The sequence below is a fragment of the Chiloscyllium plagiosum genome, unplaced genomic scaffold (assembly GCF_037043375.1).
Source record: "Chiloscyllium plagiosum isolate Xiang-an unplaced genomic scaffold, Cpla_swu_hap1 HiC_scaffold_38, whole genome shotgun sequence".
NCBI classification, from domain to species: Eukaryota; Metazoa; Chordata; class Chondrichthyes; order Orectolobiformes; family Hemiscylliidae; genus Chiloscyllium; species Chiloscyllium plagiosum.
In genome coordinates this window covers 12,946,194-12,960,922 of record NW_028270176.1, presented here as the reverse complement: position 1 = coordinate 12,960,922, position 14,729 = coordinate 12,946,194, and positions in this window count along the sequence as shown.

The window sequence follows — 14,729 nt, the reverse complement described above, 5'->3', positions numbered from 1 at the left end:
CATTCTTTAAGTTTAGCCTTCCTTTATTTCTTTACCAAACTTGTATGTTTCCTTAAAATAAGCATACAGCAATAAATTCCACTTTCCAAAGATTAATTTAATCGGTAAGTTCCTCCTGGTTTTCGTTTTCAGTTTCTTACTATTTGATAGCTAATGTTATTTAATTTAAAATTGATTGTCAACGCAAGCTGAATCTTTATGTTATGTGACAAACACATTTCAGGAGATATTTGCATTAGTATCTTTGAAATTTAAGGAGAAGAAAAGGCCTTCATTCGTGAATTATATGAGGTGAAATTATATTCGTAAAACGGCACAAAAACGTTCTTCTATTTAGATCAGTGCATAGTTATACTATTACCTTTCGTTTTGCTTTCCAGCTTTTCTCCTTTTAGAAGAAATAAAATAGGATGATTAAATAATTTTTAACGCGTTTGCATCCTTAAAGATACATTTATATAAAACATAATTTGCAGAAGTATTACTTTATAGCAACCTGCCTATAATTCTCTATAATGTTAAGACAAATGCGTGCATAGTGATGCAATTCGTTCCTTATTTATGAATTTCCGGTGGCAACGCAGACCAATTGTTAACATTATTAGACCCATGGATGGTAGGGCGAGGAACCACATTCAAAATATATCCCAACAGCAGAAGAAGTCGATGCTTTGTGTTATAAGCACCAAACTGATCCATATATACCAAGCATATCACACGCACCAGGAGACAGAATTGATGTGCTTGATATACATATTGTAACATATAGATTATAACAACAGAATCTCCAATGTATTCTTGTCATCTCACTGAAAAAAAATCTCTCCCTCTCTAACTGGATGGTTTTGGTGCATGCTGGAAAATTTAATATTGGATCATTTCATGATGGATATTACTATGCTATGTATTGCTGTAGTTGGACTTCAAAATGTAGCTTCTAACTACGTAACAGGTTTCATCACTGAATTATCCCATGGCACCTGCCGTAAGTTGTTGTGGATATTTATCTAGGGATCTTCCATTAGCTTGATGCTACCATAAGATTACATCCAGTGATTTAATTAACTTACAGAACCGAAAAATATTTTATTCGAGACTAATTGTTGACAGGAGATTGGGCATTGAATATGACAATATTTGATTGGTTGAGACAGACTGATTGTACTTTTTTGAGGTATTTTAGGTGTTGGAGGTGATTTCTACGAATTCCAGGAGCAGCAATTACTGCTTTATATGCTAGTGCGTTGTTTTGAAAATTTCGAGAAAAAAGGAAGTCAAAGAATAGCCCTTTTAAAGGGGAGAGGAACAGACAAAGGCAGCATATAGTGAGGTCAGTGCAGAAACCCACACTGTTAACTGATGCAGCAGTGAACCTGCGGAGTCACTGCCTTTGCTGTTTGAATTCATGTATCGCTGGACATAAGAGTGTGTCTGGGAAAATTAACAAACAGTGAAATTCATAACTAATCTTGACGGAACCTGTTTGGGAGAGGTCACAGTACAGAAACAGATAAATAAATATGTTTAAGTGTGGGCTTGCAGAAAGTGTGTAGTAGTGAGTAGAGCGGGTTCTTTCTCGATTATATGCTTTATTGAGCTATGTCTCTTGATCAAATTTAAAGATATAAGCCAAAATTACTAAGTTAACCTGAAGCAGTGTTGTTCTAGAGGAATGATATAGTGCAATTTTCTAGGTCTGTAGATTGGAAGAAGCAAAAATGGCCTTTAGTGGAGTGATATGCTCTTCTTGTCGGATGTGGGAGTTCAGAGAGAGTTTGCGTGTTACTGAGGATTATATCTGCAATAAATGCCGTTGATTGTGAATCCTATCAGATCGAATGGATCAGTCGGAGAGATAGCTAAAGACAATGAAGAATTTACAAGAGCAAGGGGATGTGATGAATGGCAGTTATAGGAAGGGAGAAAAGTTGTAGATACAGTCATATAGATGGATTAACTCCAGGTAAGGTAAGAGAGATAGGCAGGTAGTGCAGGAGTCTTCTGTGGCTATCCCCATTTCAAGCAAATATGCTGTTTTGGAAACTGTAGGTGGTTAATGATTCTGAGGAGAATGTCGCAAGAACAGCCAAGTTCCAGGTATTGAGACTGACTCTAATGCAATGAGGGGTACGTCGGGTTACAAGAGATCAATTATGTTAGGGGACTCCCTAATCCAAGGTACAGATAGACGTTTCTTGTGCCAGCAGCGAAAAATCTGAATGGTGCATTGCCTTCCCCCGTGCCAGGAACAGGATCATCTCTGAAAGGGTTGCAGAATGTTCTCAAGGGTGAGAGAGACCAGCAGGAGGTCATTGTATATATTGGAACCAATGACATTGGAAGGCAAAAGGATGAGATTCTGAAGGTAGAATGTTGAGAGTGAGGCAGGAATTTTAAAATGAGATGCTCAAAAGTAGTAATATCTGGATTACTCCAGGTGTTCGAACTAGTCGGGGTAGGAATATGAGGATAGAGCAGATGAATCTATAGCTGCGGAGCTGGTGTAAGGGGGAAGCATTCACATTTCTGGATCATTGGAATTACTTCTGGGGTAGAAGTGACCTGTACAAGAAGGACAGATTGCACCTGAATTGGAAGGGGAATAATATACTGACATGGAGATTTGCTAGAGCTGCTCAGGAGGATTTAAACTATTAAGGTGGAAGAGAGGGAGATAGTGAGGCAAGACATCAATCTGAGACAGGTACAGACGAGATAAGAAGCGAATCAGGGCAGGCAGGGACCACGCAGTGAACAAGGTAGGACTGATAAATTAACTGCATTTATTTCAATGCAAGAGGGAGAACAGGGAAGGTAGATGAACTCAGAGCATGGTTACAAGCATGGGACTGCAATGTTATAGCATTTACAGAAACGTGGCTCAGGGATGGACAGGACACGCAGCTTAATGTTCCAGGATGCATTTGCTACAGGAAGGACAGAAAGGGAGCCAAGAGAGGAGATGGAGCGGCGTTTTTGATAGAGCATAGCATTGCAAATGTACTGAGGGCGCATATTCCCGGAAATACATTCATAGAAGGTATTTGGGTGGAACTGAGAAATAAGAAAGGGATATCACGTGATTGCCAGATGGAAATTGAGAAACAGATTTGTAAGGAGATCTCAGGTATCTTAACGAATAATAGGGTGGTTATGGTAGGGAATTTTAACTTTCCAAACATAGACTAAAACTGCCATAGCGTTAAGAGTTTAGAAGGAGAAGAATTTATGTACAAGTGTGTAAAAGAAAATTTTCTGATTCAATATGTGGATACACCTATTAGAGAAGGTGCAATACTCTTGGGAATAAAGCAGGGCAGGTGACGGAGGTGTCAGTGGGGCACTTTGGGGCCAGCGACCGTAATTCGATTAGTCTTAAAATAGTGATGGAAAAGGATAGACCATATCTAAAAGTTGAAGTTCTAATTTGGGGGAAAGTTAATTTTGACGGTATTAGTCAGAACTTTCAAAAGCTGATTGGGGGGGCATGTGTTCACAAGTAAAATGGCGGCTGAAAAATGGGAAGCCTTCAGAAATGAGATAACGAGAGTTCACAGATGGGAAATTCCTGTTCGAGTGCAAGGAAAGGCTGGTAGGTATAGGGAATGATGGGTGACTAAAGAAATTGAGGGTTTGTTTAAGAATATGAAGGAAGATATATCAGATATACAAAAGATAAATGAAATGACTTCTTAGAAGAGTATAACGGCAGTAGGAGTATACTTAAGAAGGAAAACAGGAGGGCAAAAAGGGGACATGAGATAACTTTGGCAAATAGAGTTAGGAAGAATCCAAAGTGTTTTTACAAATGTATTAAGGAGAAAAGGGTAACTAGGGAGAGAATAGGACCCCTCAGGCATTTGCAAGGCGGCCTTTTGTGTGGAAGAGCAGCAGATGAGAGAGATACTAAACGAGTATTTTGCATCATTGTTTACTGTGGAAATGGACATGGAAAGTATATAATGTAGGGACGTAGATGGCGACATCTTGAAATATGTTCATATTAGAAAGGAGGAAGTGCTGGATGTCTTCAAACGCATAAACGTGGATAAATCCCCAGGACCTGATCAGGTGTACCCTAGAATGCTGAGGGAAGCTATGGAAGTGATTGCTGGACCCCTTGCTGAGATATTTGAATATTCAATAGTCACAGGAAAGGTGCTGAAAGACTGGAGGTTGGCGGAAGTGGTGCCACTGTTTAAGAAGGGTGGTAAGGACAAGCCAGGGAACTGTAGACCAGTGAGCCTAACGCCGACGGTAGGTAAGTTGTTGGAGGGAATCACGAAGGACAGGATGTACATGTATTTGGAAAAGATAGGACAGATTAGGGACAGTCAAAATGGCTTTGTGCGTGGAAAATCATGTCTCACAAACTTGATAGAACGTTTTGAAGAAGTAGCACAGAGGATTGATTAGGGCAGAGCAGTGGACGTGATCTATATGGTCTTCAGTAAGGCAGTTGACAAGGTTCCCATGCGAGACTGTTTAGCAAGATTAGGTCGCATGGAATACAGGGAGAACTAGCCATTTGGATACAGAACTGGCTTAAATATAGAAGGGGGGGAGGTGGACGTTTTTTTTTTCAGTCTGGAGGCCTGTGACCAGTGGAGTGCCACAAGGATTGATGCTGGGTCCACGACTTTTCATTATTTACATACATGCTTTTGATATGAGCGTAAGAGTTATAATTTGTAAGTTTGCAGATGACACCCAAATTGGAGGTGTAGTGGACAGCAAAGAAGGTTACTTCAGGTTACAACGGGATACTGAGTAGATGGTCCAATGGGCTGAGAAGTGGCAGATGGAGTTTAATTCAGATAAATGCGAGGAGCTGCATTTTGGAAAAGCACATCTTAGCAGGACTCACACCCTTAATGATAAGGTCCTAGGGAGCATTGCTGAACAAAGAGACCATGGAGTGCAGGTTCACAGCTCCTTGAAACTGGAGTCACAATTAGATAAGATAGTGAAGAAGGCGTTTGGAATGCTTTCCTTTATCGATCAGAGTACTGAGTACAGGAGTTGGGAGGTTATGTTGCAGCTGTACAGGACATTGGTTAGGCCACGTTTGGAACATTGTGTGTAATTTTGGTCTCCTTCCTATCGGAAAGATGTTGTAAAACATGAAAGAGTTCAGAAAATGTTTACAAAGTTGTTGCCACGGTTGGAGGGTTTGTGTAATAGGGAGAAGTTGATTTGGCTGTAGCTATTTTCCCTGGAGAGCCGAAATGTTTATAAAATCATGGGGGGCATGGGTAGGGTAAATGGAAAAGGTCTTTTCTCTGGGGTGGGGAAGTCCAAAACTATCGCGCTTAGGTTTAGGGTGAGAGGAGAAAGATATAAAAGACACCTAAGAGGCATTTGTTTCAAGCAGACGGTGGTACGTGTATGGAATGAGCTGCTAGAGGAAGTGGTGGAGGCTTGTATGATTGCAACATTTAAAAGGCATCTGAATGGGTATATGTATAGGAAGGGTTTGAAGGGATATATGGGCCGAGTGCTGGCAGGTGGGACAAGATTGAGTTGGGATATCTGCTCGGCATGCACGAGTTGGACTGAAGGGTCTATTTCTGTGCTGTACATTTCTATGACTATGACTCTCATTCAGGCTATCTCAATTCGTAACCCAACTGCTAGAAATATTCTGTCGCAGTCATGAGAGTATGGGGTGATTTACTGTAGAGTTTAGGAAGCAACGGTAGAAAGATTGAAATTAGTTTCTGCACGTTCGAGCATGGGCAGCTGAATGAACCATGTCATGATATATATATATATATATATTTATAGATAGATATATATCCATATACACACACATAATATAGTACCTAATTCCTTTTCTGCTTCTTTGCATGCTTCGAGCTCTGGCAAATTGAAACGCAAAAATGTAAGTGAATTTTAATTTCAGCACATTCTACTGACTTTATCCTGATGTGTATATTCAATGCCTACTTATGTCATGTCAGAAAATTAATTTGCATTGTGTCTTGATTAATCTTAATACTGTCCTGATATTTATTTCGGCCCCAAATATTCACGCTCACATTCACTATCACATAGCAAAACATGTAGTGTATTGGTGAATTAATGGAAATAGCAAGGGTGTAAACACTATTCATCATGCATCAATGTGTTTTGAGCAGCAGAATACACACATCATGCAATGCAACTGGCTCATTAACAATTGATTGAAATGGAGCAAATACTTTTTTTTGTAACCTCTTCGTGCTAGTCGTTACTTCTTTTTGATTGAAAAACGCAGAACGTTCATTTACTCATGTAGCTAAGCACGGAACAGGACATTGAATCTCAATGAATACTATGCAGCATGTTTGGACTTCAACTTGCACAACGTTCATATTTGAAGGCTTCAAAACTGAATGCATGTTCAACACACCATTTCATATTTTGGTCAGCTTACAGACAGACAGATAGATAGAAAGGTAGATGGATAGACAGGTAGATAGATAGACAGACAGATGGATAGACAGGTAGGTAGATAAGTAGACAAGTAGGTAGATAGATAGACAGACAGGCACACAGACACATAGATAGATAGATAGATAGATAGATAGATAGATAGATAGATAGATAGATAGATAGATAGATAGATAGATAGATAGATAGATAGATAGATAGATAGATAGATAGATAGATAGATAGATAGATAGATAGATAGATAGATAGATAGATAGATAGACAGACAGATAGATAGATAGACAGATAGATAGATAGATAGATAGATAGATAGATAGATAGATAGACAGACAGATAGATAGACAGATAGATAGATAGATAGATAGATAGATAGATAGATAGATAGATAGATAGATAGATAGATAGATAGATAGATAGATAGATAGATAGATAGATAGATAGATAGATAGATAGATAGATAGATAGATAGATAGATAGATAGATAGATAGATAGATAGATAGATAGATAGATAGATAGATAGATAGATAGATAGATGGATAGATAGATAGATAGATAGATAGATAGATAGGTAGGACTGGATAGATAGATAGATTGATTCTAAATTGGATTTTGCTGTAAAACGATTATGCACAATTCAGTATTCAAAGTAGCAATCAATTTGTAAAGTAGCTCCTGTGTTAACACTTGTAATCTTGTTTTAGCAAACAGCACTAATAAGTCGAGGCACTCCTACATCAGGCATAGAAACAATTTGGCAAAAACAAAAAACAATTATCAGGTTTTATTCAGTGGTTCTTTTTCTTAGCTACCTTTAACTTTTGATTTGAGATTGTCTTCTGTTTAAAACACATAACAAAAGCAAAAGAAAAGATGGTTTTAACCAATACCCCACGACATGGACAATGTTATCATCCGAATGCTAAATTGATAGACGTGATAGTATACCTTCATTGATGTCACCGAACAGGAATGAGTAACAGGTGTGTTTTCCAATGTTAGTAATGTTTGTGTCGGGGAGTATGAGAAATTTAGTTTGGGCTGAATGGGTGTTGGCTGCAAACTGCCTTGCGTTGCATAACACCTATTATTTTGCATTCAAGCCAATGGATTTGCATTGAAATGACTGTATGTCAGGTATTTGCAACATCACTGCCCATTTTCATTCTCAAGTTAAATATCAATTATATATATATATATATAGCTCACCTAATTCTTTTAGAGCTGAGTGGCAGTTGGTTAGTTCTGCAATTCAGAAAATGGACAAATTAATTTTCAATAATGGATCAATTTTTTTAAGTAAAACCTGACAAGTTCCTAAATTAAATACAACATGCATATTTGGCAAACGACTGCGCGTGCCAAATGAAAATACAAATTGCTGGAAAGGCTCACCAGCTCTGGAAGCAGCTGTGAAGAGAAATCAACGTTAAAGTTTTATGTCCAGTGACCCTCGTAAGAACGGGAAAGAAAGGTTGAGGTTTAGCACGTTGCGCTAAGTGTGGATCTCAGGATGTGGCAAACAAAGCTAATTGTAATCATCATGGAAAGACGTGGGACCCTGGGTGGATGCAAAGCACAAAAGATGAAATTTCATTTAGAATCCACTTCGTGTGCGGAGCTGCAGGCATTCACTGAGGAATGTGATATCCCGAGGGAAGCGAGTTTCAGCAAATACGTGACCAAACACCTGGACTGACAGTGAAATTAACGTCGGTTGTCAAGAAAAAAAAGGAATAGAAATTCCTTCGGAGAGAGGAGCAAACCCTCTTCAACGTGGGAATGTTGAGAAGATATGTGGTACTGAGTTAAACATGAAATAAAAACTGGACCCGAAATGTTAAATTTTTTTCTCTTCACAGATGTTGACAAACCTGTTGAACTTTTCCAGCAACTTCTGTTTCTGTTTCTGATTTGCAGCAACCACAGTTCTTTTGGTTTTTAATTGTGTGCGAACTTTAAATTTTTGTACTTGATGCAGACAAGGAAGAAAACAGGTGAACTTGAAGATAATATACTTTTTGGGCACCCCAGTGCAGTGGGGAAATCCCTTGCATAGGGAAGTTCGTAGCGTGAGATTGGAAGAGTTGCTATTTTGGGAATATGAAAAAAAATGAAGTAGAAGAGAATTGAAAAGGGGGGGTGACCCATACAGTGATCTTTGACAGATGTATGGGCATGAAGGATGCATACAAATTCTTGAAACTAACTTGGAGATCGAGAAAGTGTTTATGAAGCTACATAGGAACCTAGGTGATATAAAGAGAGTAGTTTGAAATAAAATCAAGTGATTTATAATAATCTGAATGAAACTTTGACTCGGCTGCAACTGGAACACCTCATAAAATTCTCGAATACTGAGCTTGTTCATTCCTTTGGACCATGCGATGGGAATTTTGTTACATGGACAGAGTGTTTTACTCTTGCAGAGAAAACATCACAGGTCATCTATTTGATCTTTGTTTTCAGAATTGCATGTGTTCAGGATTTGGTAAGCAAGCAGAAACGTTCCCATGTAAAATCATTTATATGCTACACATAGATATGATGCCACTGGAAATATTATGAAGTATAATAAATGCATCAGCTAAGAAAGTACAGGATTAGAAATGGATTTCATTGGAAATTAGAAAAATGGATTGCATCGTTCAAGGATAGGATAACGTCATGGTAATGGATTGTAAATATGTTGTAAGAATCACATTACGCAATTCATTCTATGATAGTTGCATTAAAATGGATATTTCGTTTTGTTTGGGAAGCCTTATATTCTCCAAAATAGTGTAATACTTTGGAAAAACTTTGAACTGTCCTGCGCATGAAGATTTGGATAATTACATTTGGCTACATAAGGTTGAAGCTCAGAATAAATGAAGGGAATACCAAAGGAATTGGAGTTTGTCTTCAACAGGCAACGTGTTGTAGTAAATCCACGCAAAAAAACCAACATGTTATTAATGGCAACAGGAAATGTTGCACAATAAGGCCACATGGGGACAAATGTTGACACGTTTAGCAGAAATATCACGTTGTCAAGGGAGGAAATAAAAGTTAGATGAGCATAACTACTAGCAAATACTTCTCACAGCTAGACGACATATTGCTGAAGTCACAAACCTAAAATGATAATGTGAATGGAATGTGGTTCAAAACACATTTACAGTTCGTTCTTCACAGAGCTCCTGGTGAACTGATTGACAGAAACAACTTGCAGATACATCAACAGTGAAGTCTTGGAGAGATAGGTTTTGGCCACAAATTCCAAGTTCTTCAGTTACAGATAAATATTTAGTGCTGGCATCTTCTTACCTTGTTTAACCTTGTCTGTGGAAAACATAAAGAATATAGCAGAAATTGTAATTGTGCTAGATATCTACCAAACGCCTAATTAGTGCAAAATCAATATACGTTGCACATTAACCTTAATGCAAAAGACCTGAATATGGACAACATTTATTATTTCATGAACGGGCCCATGTTAAGAATACAATCAACAGTCCTTTCTCTACTAACTGGTCGTTGATAATTTCTCTTATGGAGAAACAAAAATAAAATATTGAAATCTGTTGGTGATTTGCATGGGAACACTACGTAGATCAAACAAGAATTAGTGAATAGGTACAAGATCGCGCAATTTTTCTTTATTACTGTCAAGTTATTCTGAAGGGCTTGATCCTTGCATTCTTTTAATATTGAACAAAAAACAAATTTAATGCGTGTGACAGGTTAGCACAGCTACTAATTCCATATTACTCACAACTAGTGAAATGAAGCCAGAGATAGAAAAAGTAAGTGCTTTGCCAATTCCAAACAGCTGCAATGAAGTGAGAAGTAGCGTTAAGATTTTGTGTATCATTGTACTCTTCCTTGTAAATGGTGGACTATAAAATAATTGCAATTATGATGTTCACGAAGTGGGAGGACAAGCAAGTGGATGGAATGACGAGCGTGTTCACGTGGAAAAAAACAGGATTGCTAATGATTGTGGAATGATATAGTGCAGAATGGATATGAATGATTGCTGAAGACAGTGGCAAATATGTCATTTACACCAAAGTTAATACCATGTAAACAAGGCATTTGCTCCTTGATTGTCTCAATTGTTGCTGTAAAAAGCCCCTAAAAATCTTCCAAATGAAGTAGTGACTTGCTTTTACTTGTTTTTTTTTTCAATTTTGTCCAACGCGTCCACTGTATCCACTGCAAACAATGTTGAGATGAAAGATAGAATTGCTAAACTCTTCGTGGAAAAGATCCACTTTCTCCCCAAGAAAATGGGCTCCGCCTCCCCTGGCTTTCCATTCCTAAACATCATGCTATCTTCATGTTATCCACTATGTTAAAATTTCTGTTTTACTCTGACTAAAAGTGCACCCGCACTGCAAAAGCACGACAACTTTTATGTTAGCATGCTTCAGCATTCAAAATTTTATTCAAAAAGATCAGGCCAGAAACAAAATGCGACACTTGCATTATATACACTCCAAACTCTACACTACCGCTCCCCTCCCCCGCCACCTCCCTACTTTCTACTGCTCGCAACTAGCATTAGTTATTATTGTGCATCGACATCAATTTTCTGTTCCAATCAGAATTCCCTTTACTTTCTCTTTGAGTCTGTCAATCATTATTTCCATTACAGTCCCTTTCCTTTTGTCAACAGCGTGGATGATTTCCTTTTTTAATGCCATCTATTATGAAGAAGAATTATACTAGATTGGGAAGAAGTACCTCACTTTCTCTCTCCACGGATGCTCTCAGATCCATTGAATTTCTCCGACAAATTGTCACTTTGTTTTGACTTTAGATTTCCAGCATTAGCAATACTTGCTGTGCATGCATGCACAATCTCCACCAATAGTTTAAATCATGTGTGATTGACTATAAAATGAATGATGTTAAAGATGAAATACATTATATAACCACCTCATATTCAAATGCAGTCAATACAACAGAATGTTGTACACTTACATTAGCTTCTTCATTCGATTCTAACGATGAGCAGTATTAAAACACAGGATTCCTTTCCACATTATTATAACTAATGCGTATACTATGAATGATTATTAACTGATTAATGGAAATACTGATTTTGATAGAGTTTTGTATGATGCATTTTGACTCCTGGTTTTCAGAAAAAAATCGAACTGCTTTATTGCTCATAAAAATTATATCTCATCAATGGTCATACGTTTTGTTTATTTCTGTAACATTTTGGAATCACAGTGGAACTGTATTTGATTAGGTATTAAATGCTTTCTTCAAAATGTAATATGGTATTAAATGTGCTTCGCTCACTCAAGTCCTTAATGGCATCTTGACAGTCGCTGAGTTCTGGAATGTAAAAGTGTTTTGCTCAGATCTAGAGGAGGTTGACACAATTGCTCGCAACAGATAATGTATGAAAAGATACACAGATATAGAAGTAATAAGACGGTTAGGCAAGCAGGTTGAGTCTTATGGAATGATAACCTCACAGACAGCTAAACTATTCACCATCGAGTGTGGAACTACGAAATACCTGAATAAAAGAAATGTGGAGGGAAGGATAGATTTAGGCATGAAACTAATGGAGTAAAATAGATAGAAATAAAGTTTTTAATGCTGTATTTTGCTGCATACGTTGAAATGGGATTTCATAGACGGGCTCCAGAATGATAACAACAACAACAACAACAACAGCAATAATAATAATAACGATAATATTATTAATAATAATAACAACAACAATAATGAAAATAACAGAAAAGATAGTAGACGGGTCTCTGGCACCATTTGAAATAGCGCAAAATGTTCGAATAACCTATTGTGCTCGTGCTTACAATTTTCTTGTGATCTGCTAATGCTCACCTTGTTTTGTAGCTTCTGTGAATCGGTCAGGGAGGAAGAAAATATCAAGTTAACATGATGAAACATATCACTGAACATAATATTAATCTGGACTTCGACATGAGGCATCTACTTGTAATTCTACAAGGATTAGTTATTGATTGTTAGCGTGCCTTGCTGGTTTATTATCTAGTAGAATTAAGATTTGTTGAATTATATTCAGTGTGTTTCTTTTTTTATTAGAAACAAACAATTACACAAGATAATAAAGTATGGATAATGAATGATGAAGTCCCTTCCGAGGTTCCAGCACAACATCAAAGAATGGCAATGCAAAGAGTGAGCACAAGTTTCAGTAATGTGTGGATTTGTTTAGTAGGAACTTATGAAGAAGAAATAGAATTTGAACAATTGGCCCGCTATTCGTCATACATTCCACAAGATTATGGCTAACATTGTTATCCCAGGAAATCCACTTCCTTATCTGAACACCAAAAAAGTTAATTCTTTTGTTGATGTAAAATATGTTGTACACAGCATTCAGAATGTTTCTGTGTTTTGTGTTGTCGTAATTTCCAACATTACTCAACTGTGAAGAGAAGAACTCCATCTTATTTAACAGATACCTTGTTTTAAAATTGTTTGCTCATGTTGATTCTAGCTTCGTTGAGAAATTCATCTGACCACCTACCCCGTCAAGAAATCTCCGAATCTTGCACGTCTCAATGCAGTTAGGTTTGTTTCTGTTAAAACTACAATATGCTTGCTGTGTGGTGCTGCTATTCCTTTAAAAAGGTTAGGTTGTCCTTGTTTGTTTCTCAGAGGGGCCATAAAGTCAAAGGTTGCAATATGTTTGGGTTATCTACTTGAGAATGCACTTAAGTCTTTCTTTTAGAACACTTGTACAATAAAAGAGGAGTGGTCAATTCTCCAAGTTCAGGGATTGGTTTGGTTTAGCTTTAGCAAACAATCAGTTTATGAGTCTGCTGATCAAATAAATACCTCCATGCTGATCCTTTCTCTTCCTGATATTTGTACTTTCAGAACCTGTGTTTGATTTAACGTTTTCTTTGCCAAAGGGTGTTCTCTGGGATATTGCAAGTATTTGGAACATCATCATTTATCTCGATAATGTCAATTGGGGTTTCCAATGGTCGTGGTTATTCCAAATACCGTTTTCTTTTGTTCACGTACAAATAAATTTTCTTTATTTTAAAACTGAATGGTTGGTCCAGCTGCAACACGCCTGGAATATCTACTCTCACCTGCTTAAACCAACTAGAAAAATTAGAGTCTGGGGTATCTTCTTGAAATGTTTTGAGGGGCTTGGCCTGGTCTATAACAGGTACCAATCTGCTCAAACGGTTTCTCATATGACATCAATTTAATCCTAGTGCTTTACCCCAAACCTTCTCACTTGCATAACAATAAAATTAAGCCATCATTTTGTCCCTTCACCGAAGGGAAGCATTTATTTTCTCTTTCATTCATAAACCCGCATGCCTAAATGAAATGCCACCTTAATCTCCTGTGTTCTAAAAAAAAACACTAGAAGCTTTCCAGAGCGTGTTTAAAGCTAAAAAAAAATTCCAAATCAGGCACTACCCCGGTGGATCTCTTCTGCATCACCTCTGGCCCAAACACGTCCATCCTATGATGTGGTGACAGGTCCACACACCGTCCTCCATCTATTACCAATCCAAAGTTCAGTACATCTCCAACTAAACGTCCCTGCTCTTGTAATATATGACATGAGTTATAAATTATGTAGAGGTTCTGGTATTGGACTAGGTGGACAAAGGTAAAATAAAACGCACAATACCAGGTTATATTTTAACAGGTTTGTTTCCAAATAACTTGGTATTGCATGATTTTTGAACTATGACTTATAAAGGCAAATGTTCTCTCAATCTATTAACTACTGTCTTAAAGTTTCCTGCTTCCTTCAGTGATCCTTGGACGAATATAAAAAAAATCCTTTGTTCGACTGAGATTCCTACTGCCCTGTCATTCATTATCTTGTTACATCTTTCGAAATTTTGTCTCGTCATACTTTTCAAGTTTAAAATTGATGTGCTAATGATCTGTTCACTTTCCAACCCTTCTTTGATCTTTACTTCACTATGAACCACCTGGCTCGCCTTTTTGTCATCTGCAAACTTCCACTGCCACACCCACCGAAATATCAGTTTTTTTGATGATTGATGTCACGAAATTAGGGGATCTCGCACTCATTTCTTTTGTATGCAACTGAAAACTGGCCCTCAATTGCACAAACATCTTTCCACCATTACATGCATCACGAATCACTCAGTGAACTTTGAATCTATCCTGCTAAGTCACCCTGGAACCGAAGTGCTCTTACTTTCTCCATCAGTCTGCCTTGTCAGACATTTTCAACGTTTTTGTTTAAATCCACACGAACTATATTAATTCTGCTATGCACATCTACACATCTATTCAATCC